General features: G+C 36.6%; 1 long non-coding RNA gene across 1 annotated transcript; it reads right to left on the reverse strand.

The window, feature by feature from the left end:
- Positions 1-6,348: 6,348 nt before the first annotated feature.
- On the reverse strand, positions 6,349-8,086 carry LOC141668958 (uncharacterized). Its single transcript, XR_012553276.1, has 3 exons — positions 7,522-8,086; positions 7,323-7,400; positions 6,349-6,461 (listed from the first exon to the last, which is right to left on the reverse strand). It is a non-coding gene; the product is annotated as an uncharacterized LOC141668958 (long non-coding RNA).
- Between the last annotated feature and the right edge of the window lie 1,997 nt (positions 8,087-10,083).

Here is a 10,083-nt window from a genome sequence, read left to right on the forward strand (position 1 = left end):
CTTTCATTTATTTCCGAACCTCATCCTTCCTTTCCAAGGAAATACCTATAACAACACTAGGTCCCCTATTTCATACTCTTTTTCCTTTCGTGTCAAATCAACATACTTATCATGTCCATCTTGGGCTACTACCAGCCGTCCTCTGATTAGATCTATCATATCCTTGGTCCTTTGGACTACTGCGGGTCCGAGCATCTTGCGGTCTACAACTTCATCCTAACATAAGGGAGATCGACATTGTCTTCCCTCAAGGATCTCATAAGGCGATACCTCAATACTGACATATGATCTATTGTCGTAAGAAAACTCAACCCGTGTTAAGTGATCATTCCAATTTCTTTCAAGTCTATTGCACAGACTCTCATTATAGCTTTTAGCATTAGAGCTTTTGCTTCTCACTACCCATCCTTTTTCCCAGTTCATAGTCGCTACTATCTTCCGTTCCTAATATTATACTAGTTATACTTTTGCTCGTTAGCGTTCTATAACCTTTTAATAACCACGTCAACCTTAGTATCACGAATGTGTTTCCATTCCGAATACTACCACAACTTTATTACTCCTTTTTCAGCTGTTTCTATTTCCCAAAGTTTGATCAATCATATAGAAGTAAAGGAATTTGTTGAGAGATCACTATGATCATGAACACTTGTTATCTCGCATAGTTAGTACAGAAGGTGGCCAGCCTTTAGTACTTGACAAGCAATTAAACAATAGTTGGTATCCTACTAGGCTTCTATCACACAGATAGACAGTCATTCGGCAATACCTCCCCTTCTGGAAGGGTTGTTCTTCTCAACTTATATGAAATGAAAAGAAGAGAAAAGAACGAACTGAAGAGAATTGTATATATAAAAAAAAATATACTGCCACAAAATATCTGGCTTGGAACCTACCTCTGAACTATAGAGGTTTGTCATAGGAGAACAAAACATATATGTATTTATATCAACATCAAGTATTATAGCATCCTATTTCACATGCCTAAATATTTTTGCTATTCCGTCCATCATTCTATGGACCCATGCTCTTCCTCGAGCTTATACACAATCACCTTTGAAACTCCCTCGACATCGAAAATCAAATCTGGGATCTCATTCTATACATCATCGTTACTAGAATTCTATGCTTGCACCGCAACCTTCCTCGTATAATAATACGACTCTCTATTGATAAGAAAGAATAATAATTCACTAGGTAGATACTCTACTTAATTAGTCTATCAATGATAACTTATACACTACCACGACCCGATTAGTGGTACTCAATCTCAACACCCATTCCAATACAACTCTCACGGTTGTAATCAGCTCATTACTCGCAGAATCATTGCTGCCTTACTATGGTCCACCACTGACCTACTGTAGTCATTCATTTTCCATGAAGTCTTAATAGCTAACCATACAGAGTCCATACATCTCGTATCTAATTCTCCTAAGGAGTTAACATAACCACCAATCACAATTCATGAAGAACACTCCAAACTCTGACGTACTTTCATGACATGAAGTAGATAAAATTGCAGAAGAGTTTCAATCAAAGCAACGATAGCAGGTTAATACCATTCTTAATCATATGCCTTAAATAGAAGACTTAACTCAAAGGTTCGTCTAGTCCTTTTTGAAACATGGTCCTGGCTTATCTCAAGATAGGACCTTCTAAGATAGATAGCCCGCTCATGGCGATTACACGAATTAAACCTTTACCAACTACTATTACGGTTGGGTATTGCACAGTCATCAGAAGGAATGTCAATCTTCCAAACCATAATACAACCTTCACAGTTTTAACCATCCTCACTGTATTATTTTGGCACAAGCGCCTATAATTATCCTCTTACCTTTAAAGTGTCGGCCACCTCTTTGGCCTTTCCTGATAGTAAAATTTCCTTACAGTCAATTTCATTTTAACCACTTTCACAAATTTTCTACCCTATTTCCGATCACTGCTTGAGTGAAGATGTTTTCCTTAAAATCTGATAAGTAAAAAAAAATCACCATTTTTCCATAAGTTATTGCCTCAGTCTTTAGAGGTTAATCACTGTCATGACTGACTCTCAATCATAATTAGAACATCTTTTATCTTAAGTCCTAATTGCCCTGAATAATTTCGACCATTACTGGTTCGATCCATACTTTCTCGTGGTTTAACACGTGCCCCACTTGGCAACACTATAATTACATCATATTTCCTTTATCCACATTTCTATTCTTGAGAATTTTGAATATTACCTTTCTCCTTGTAAAACCTCTAAGGTTATCCTTGAATCGTTCCTCCTGTATTCCCTAGATACAGGGCATATCAAAATACCATATACTAATACTAGAATCATTGTCTATATACTTTTGAAAAAAAAATTCTCCACTGATTCTTTAAAGGTTGTTATCACCTTAATCCTTTCCAATTCATACTGTCAAATTTCATACTATCCCTATTAAGGGTGAAATGCCAACCTTTATGCATTCCCCTAGGATTCATTTTAAGTTACCGATGTTCTATCCTTAATTCCACCTTTGAAAAGGTACATGCATCCATCCATGGATAAACCAAGTCATATATCCTTGATAGATTATCTTCTTCATCATTCCCACCTCGATAGTCTATACCTAACTTCATAATAGCATCCTTATTCAAATTGAGGTCAATCCATATGGCCTCCAAAAGATAACAATGGTCATCCACTTTTCTTTCCTGATTTGGTAATGATATTATGGATGTTCTGGAAGATATTGGTCATGTTCAACGTGAACTTCTTCTTAATAATTCCTTATTTACTTTTGTTGTTTATCTCAACAGTCACCTCAATGTTGGGATACCTCTCATACCTGGCATCTCCCTTTCTGAGTATCGAGCCACCGGTCTTACATTTCACATTATTGAAGGTCACTTCCTCCATCCAAATTTTCCTACTTTCTTACTTTCTTGTCTCCTTAGTCTATCCGCGTCTTATTATTTATCCTTCGAACTATCTAAAGGTTTCCTTGAATCCTCCCAACTTAAAGGGGATAAAATGTACATAACTCGTATGCCTTCAACCATCAACTTTAACTCATGGTGAATCACCCTCATCCTGACGATTACATACTTTTCTATGTCTATTGCTACGAGTCTTTAGGGTTTCCTCATACCCAACTCCCTTATCATACCTCAAACTCTATTGCCTTTATATTCCTTTCCACTTCAGTTTCTTTTTATTTTCCTTTCTCTTATCATTATTTCATGAACTAACACAACATAAGTATTGATTCCAAACATCCCGTCATTCTGGATTCGTGTCCTCAGAACGAATCTTGATAACTTTTACAACTTAGATTCATAATTCATCATACTCATCCACTTTTGTTCTAGCTCCAAAGCTTTTACACTATCTCCTTTCTTTGGGAATTACTTTCCCGAAAACAATTGACTGAACTTAAATCAGTTTATTCTAACCTCTGGCTCCGTGCCTTTCTTGGTCTTTCACCAGTGGGTGGTCTCTCTCTTAGGACGGTAAGTGACAAAAACAGTCTTTTGTGGTTCGTCAATCATTCAGAATCTCAAATGATTCCTCTATTTCCTTTAGCCAGGCTCTTGTCTCGACTAGGTCAACCTGTTCCTTGGAACTCTGAGAGCTTAGAGACTTAAAGGTCCTGAAAGAATTTTCTATCGCATTGTTTCCTCAAGGTGGTGGTTGGGGATAATAGTCTAAGTTCTATCTAGACAGGTCCATGAATTGCCGTATAGGAGTACCGTCTCGGGTCTCCTTTCCTTACTCGACTTTCTGTTTCCTTAGTATGAAATGTTTCATCCTACTCCCCATAATTGGGGTCATCTTTTAATTTAAAATCCTCATTTTCCACTCCATTATGTCATGGGTTCCTTCTATCTTGATGGCGACCTCCCTGACTATCACGTTCAGGGTTTGCTCTAAATCTTATTCCTCAAACTATGGCTCTCATCTAAGTTCTCATCCTTACGCTCTTGAACTTTCGGAACCCAAATTCTATAGGAATACCTCATTATTCCCTTATCATCTTTCTCTGGCACCGTATGCTCTTTTCCAATAATTCGGTCTCTATTGCAATCTCAAACAGCTTTTCGGTACCGGCTCCTGTTACCTTCACTACTATTTCCAAAATCTCTTATAAACTCTCCCAAAGACATTATCATCTTGAGTCTCTCCTTTTTACTAAGGGCATCAGCCACCACATTGGCTTTCCCCGAATGATAAAGAATCTCCCAATCATTATTCTTGATTAGCTCTAACCGCCTCCTCTGGCATATGTTGAGCTCTTTCTACGTGAAAATGTACTAGAGCACTTATGGCTTAGGTAATTCTCGCACTTCTCTCCATACAAGTAGTTGTAACACCCCCAAATCCAAGATCGTGAATTCGGGTCGTTACGATCACTTATTAATTAAATAATTCTCTTTTCACAATATTACTCGACCTTTTATTCAAACTCACATACACACAGGTTATATGCTTGGAAACATTATCAAATAAATCATTTCCACTTATCTACCTGACAGGGCTGGCGCACAAAAAGCCTACGGAACTCACGAGCGTTCCTTACCCGCCTACGGACAGCAGTCCTGGTCTGATCCATGCTGGTAGTCTGTTGTGATATGATATATAAAAGCAAGGGTGAGCATTAAAGCTCAGCAAGGTATATATCCCCATAATTAAGTATGTAAGGATAAATAAAACCAATAATTATACTTTGTATCTCCAAAGCGTTCTGAAAGTTTATATGCTTATCAAATTTATAATATTCTCAAAATCAACTACAATAGTATATCCACTGAATACTTGTATTCATCTCTTTCTCAAAATCATTTTATACTCGTACTCATTTTATTTCAAAATCTCAAGATGTTACTCGAACCAAGATTCTCAAATGGGTGTGATATATATTCATCAACATCCCAATTTAAAACTCAGCCTTATTGGCAGATTTCTCAAATGGATTTGATATATAATCATCAACATCCTTATTTAAACTCAGCCTTATCAGCAGATTTCTCAAATGGATTTGATATATATTCATCAATATCCTTATTTAAAACTCAGCCTTATCGGCTATCTGTTGTATATTTCACAACAGTTTTTCCAAAATGGAAGAAAGGGACTATACTGGAATAAACCACGTATCGGTGATCAGCCGAATACGAAATTTTCTCTACTAGTAGAAGGAATACAAACCTAGCCGCCTTTGGGCTCATCAAGACACTACACGGTGGTTGCCCATTGTCGTGCAAGTCTGAAAGTCAATGGTCACATAGACCATATAACCGTACAATGCGCCACTCCGCGCTTGCATAATGCGCCACTCCGCGCCTGGTCACTGCCCGATACCACTCTGTGCCGGGCAGGCCACATTCCAGTCCCAAAACAGTTATATCTTTTGCTCAAAATCCTTTTTCGAAGGAATAGGTCGTTAAAAGTTGACCTGTAAATAAGATGTTTTATTCATCACTTTTAACTCAATTGATCTTTGGGAGTTGTAGGATTTTTGAATTTAAAATCATTTTCAAATCCTTATCTGTAGTAGGGTGACACGTATATTACTCACTTGTTCTTTATTGAACGAGGAAGCAAAACTCTTATGCTTCAAGACTAAGTTCCCTAAGGTTTTGATACGTTTCAAATAATTAATCTCTTTCAAGAGTTTTGAATAATTTAGAAAGTACCTTTGGGAATTATGTCTATTTTTAAATAAGTTTTTAGAAGTCCGAAGATATTAAATATCTAAGGTCTCATAATTATATAAGAGGGATTTAATGAATTGATAAAATCTTAAGTACAAAGTATTTCTAATTAAGGTTCAATGAATTAATAAAAACCTTAAATACAAAATATTTTGTGAATAAGGTCCAACGAATGGAGACACCTTAATCAAATAATCAAAAACATGATTTGGTATCCTATAATTGCTCTTTGAATAGTTAAATCTTTATTAAATAACGTGAAATTATTTATAAACTATTCAGTATATTTTTAAATACTTTCTGGATATTTAATAATCCCTTAAATATCGCTTTATAAAATAATCAATCAAGTAAGGGTGTCCCTTAAATGAATAAACCAATATTTCTCGAAGTTTAAGTCAAAATCTCAATCGTTCGCTTGATATATATATTACGCGAATGTACTTTGTTTATCGAAATAGAAATCTTTCGCGTCCGGCTCTCTCCGGAATTAAATCGTTATTAAAATATCTTCAACTCCCATTATCATATATTATATTTGAAATACGTTTCAACTTCTCATACTCGTGTAAAATGAAATTTGTTTTCGTAAACAATCGCATAATTCGTATGCATTGATATCATAGACAAGCATATATATATATTTGAACTGTAAATCATGGCATCAATATCACAACAGTATATATATAGCATGGATAGTATGAGATAGGGTTTCGAAAACTTGCCTCGAGTAATCGAAGTGGTATGGTCTCTGGTGTTTGGTTGGCGATCTATAAACAAGAACCAACGGTCTAAGTTAGTACGCGATTAACGTCTCGCTTTTATTAAGCAACTTTCGCAACTACTCAAGTATAACGAATCTTCGATCGTCACATTCTCAACACTTATATTCTCACTTTATAACATGGTCGAGTTTTGAAATCGATCGTTCGCTTTAGAAAGTCCATTTCGAGTTTTAAGCTCGAACGTGAGAAAACGCGCGTCAAAACTAGGTTTTTATGCGTTTCTCGCTTGCGCTCACTTTACCAAAACATTTTTATAAAATCGAAAAATTAATATTTTCTCAAAATTCTTTTTGTACAGTCTTCTCTACTGTCATATCCATTTTTTATAAGTTTTCCAGAATCTCAGAATTATTTTAAGTCCTTCAAAATCACCATGCAAGTGGACTTAAGTGCAGTTGGCTAATCGCAGAAATGTTTTACACTAAAACGACCATAACTCCTAAACCGTAAATCTCCTCATGATGATCTACACATGTATAGAAACAAAAAAACAATATCTATCTATTCATGGTCAGTGGTTTTCAAATTTTAACCATTTTCATGGCCGAATGTCCTGCAGAAAACAGATCAAGTGCAAGAATGCCCAAACTCAATTTCTACTACTTGATCTTAACACAATCACTACCTATAACCATCATAAACACAAGTACTTCTCAAGATCCACCCACATGAACCTTATATGCTCTATCTAGTACCACATACATGGATTACAACTCAACATCTCAAGCCTTTAGCAAGAACATAATCAATACAAACTCAAACAAACACAATCCTTTGGATCTTAACACTACAACAAACATAACTCTTAAATCCAACCATAAAACCTTAAAGGGTTGAAAGTTATACCTTCTTGGACACTAGGAAGGTTAGTTCTAGGATGATTGAGGCTTGGTTTTCTTAGAAAACACTTAGAAGGGCTAGATCCTTAAGAAACAAAACCAAGAAACAAGTTAAAATTTCGGAGTAACCTTTCTGCACCTCATTCAAACATTTTTATAAAATTAAAAAAAATTAATTTGAGGCTGAAATTTGGTACGAAGCTTACCCATGATATAGAGAAGCTATGATAAAAATTTCATGATATTTGAATGAGTATATTTTGAGTTATGAATTTTTCTTTCTCCCTTGCTCAGAAAATCCGAACTGCTGGAATGAAAAATGGGAGAGCTTTAAGTGAGGGAAAAGTGGTTGTTTTCTTTGTGGCTAAAGTGTGGGAGTGTATAATGAATATATGGGATGTATGCAGCAGATTTGACAATAATTTGGCAAAGGTATGGGTTGGTTTGATTGTGTGGTGAAGTGAGAAAAGGGAGAAGTATGGCTTGTGTACTTGTTTGTCTCCCATCACTATTCAACACTATTCCACTAACTATTCTAGTTAGCTTCTAATCATCTAGTTACACTCCTAACTACTAGTTAGGACTTGGTTATGCATGGCCAACTTGCATGGGATTTAATTTCTCATTCGTTTATTTATTGTAAATGCAATCGTCGTTCCATTCTGATAGTTTCCACGTATAACGACTTGTTTCGTAGCGATTTCTTTTATCGCTTATAATCCTATAACCAATTCCATTCCTTCTCTTGATCATAGAAATACCTTGATATATTATTTATTTTACGTAGTATTCCCGGTTCTACGCCATTCTTTACGGATACGAAAACACGTAGTATAATTGTGAATCTTCGAATTCCGTCGGCTTTTACATTCACTTATTTTCCTCGATAAACAAGAATATGATCTCGGATTCTCAAAATTCCACTATTCATTTAATGATGATCCTCATACGTATTACTTAATTAGCTCAAGTTACTATTCACAGAAGTTTTAAAATATTACAAAAATCAGGGTTCTTACAGTAGTGCCTCCAATCTTTAGGGTAAAACTATTGCCACGAGCCTAAGCTCATGGGCGGGGATATCGAATTTCATATTACCTTAATTATCTTGACATGTACGCGATTACCTTACCGTGCTGCATAAGCACGCACCCTAAGCCATTGTGCGAAGCGTCACTACACTTCACAAATCTCCTTTTCCATCCGGCAATGCCAGCATAGGGGCCATCACCAACCTCTGCTTCAGTTCTTGAAAGCTGTTCTCGCATTTCTCTATCCATTCGAAACTTCTCAGTCTTACGAGTAAGCCGCGTTAAAGGGGTTACTATCTTTACAAACTTGAACGAACCTCCGGTAGTGACCGGCCAATCCTACCTCTGGTAGTCGACCTAACCATGGTCATCAATTCATCAGTGGTCCTTTATCCAATCTTGTCAGGATCCTCCATGGGATCCTCCTCAACAAACTATCCCTTCTAGGACAACATCCTCAACCGCTACATCCTCAATATCAACATCAATCCGGTCCTGCATTAGGACACTCTATCGGATCCACAATCCGATCTCCAATTAGTAATAAAACATCATCGCGCTGTTGCTCCTCAACCTCAGGGTTCGGAGTCCCGCTACCATATACGATAACGAACTACGCTCCTATCACGATATTTATAAGGGTTCCCATAAGGGTTTTAACTGTCAGTACTACGTTAGGTAGCCCGACTATGAACTTGGCAAGAGTTCTTATTATCTTTGTGAACTTATTATCTTAACGTCATATCATCTCTGAGGTTTATAACGCTTAGCTCTGATACCACTTCTGTAACACCCCCAGATCCGGGGTCGGGGATCCGGATCGTCACGGTCTTTCTTTCCACAATATCACTTCACTTAATTAATAATAAAACCTTATGCTGTGACCCCACACTAAACACACACCACAACCCGTTATAGTCTCAGAGATGAAATTTAAATAAGTACAAGTCTTTGAATCCACAATTTAAAAGTTATTACAACCCAAAATGATTACTTGATAAATTTACAGTTAATTGCCATTATCTGCCACAAGTTATAATTATACATAATTTGATTCTCAAAAATAGAATGCCTGATCTACCAATAGATCTACCTCTGCAGCTATAGCAGCCACAACATCATCGGGAAGACGCGGGACGCTTCCCACACGCTTGCGCTGGGTCTGCTGGAGTCTGGCCATCTTTCCTAACTGTTGTTGTGTGATGAAGAAATAAAGCAAGAGTGAGCCTTACAGCTCGCAAGATAATATATAGTGATAACAATAATATAAGTATCTAAATGGATACTTACTAGAATCTTTTATCATGAGTAAGATAATTACTTACTAGATATAAGTAAAAACAAGGGATGAAGTTACCAAATACTTCACTATACTTATATATTTATAAAGCTACTTGAACTACTACTGTTCGAAGTATAATAAGATTCACGAGGTCATCCCATAGATGAGACCACAAATAAAACTTGAAAATATTTGATCTTTGAAATATTTTGAAAAGAAATGAAGTTACGAGATACTTCATTCAATGGATACACAATAAAATGTTGACCCTGTCAATGCTTCGGCAACCACCCATTAGTAGCCTTTCGATCGAAATGCTACGGGTAGTGTTGCAGAATTATCCAATGGATGATGAACTCATTACGGGAGTTTGCCGCGCCAGGAAGACCACTTACGATGATCAGTCGTAGTAGTACAAACCCCACCATTTTCCTACATGTAGAGGAGAACCTGTC

Source organism: Apium graveolens, chromosome 6 (genome assembly GCF_009905375.1).
Source record: "Apium graveolens cultivar Ventura chromosome 6, ASM990537v1, whole genome shotgun sequence".
NCBI classification, from domain to species: Eukaryota; Viridiplantae; Streptophyta; class Magnoliopsida; order Apiales; family Apiaceae; genus Apium; species Apium graveolens.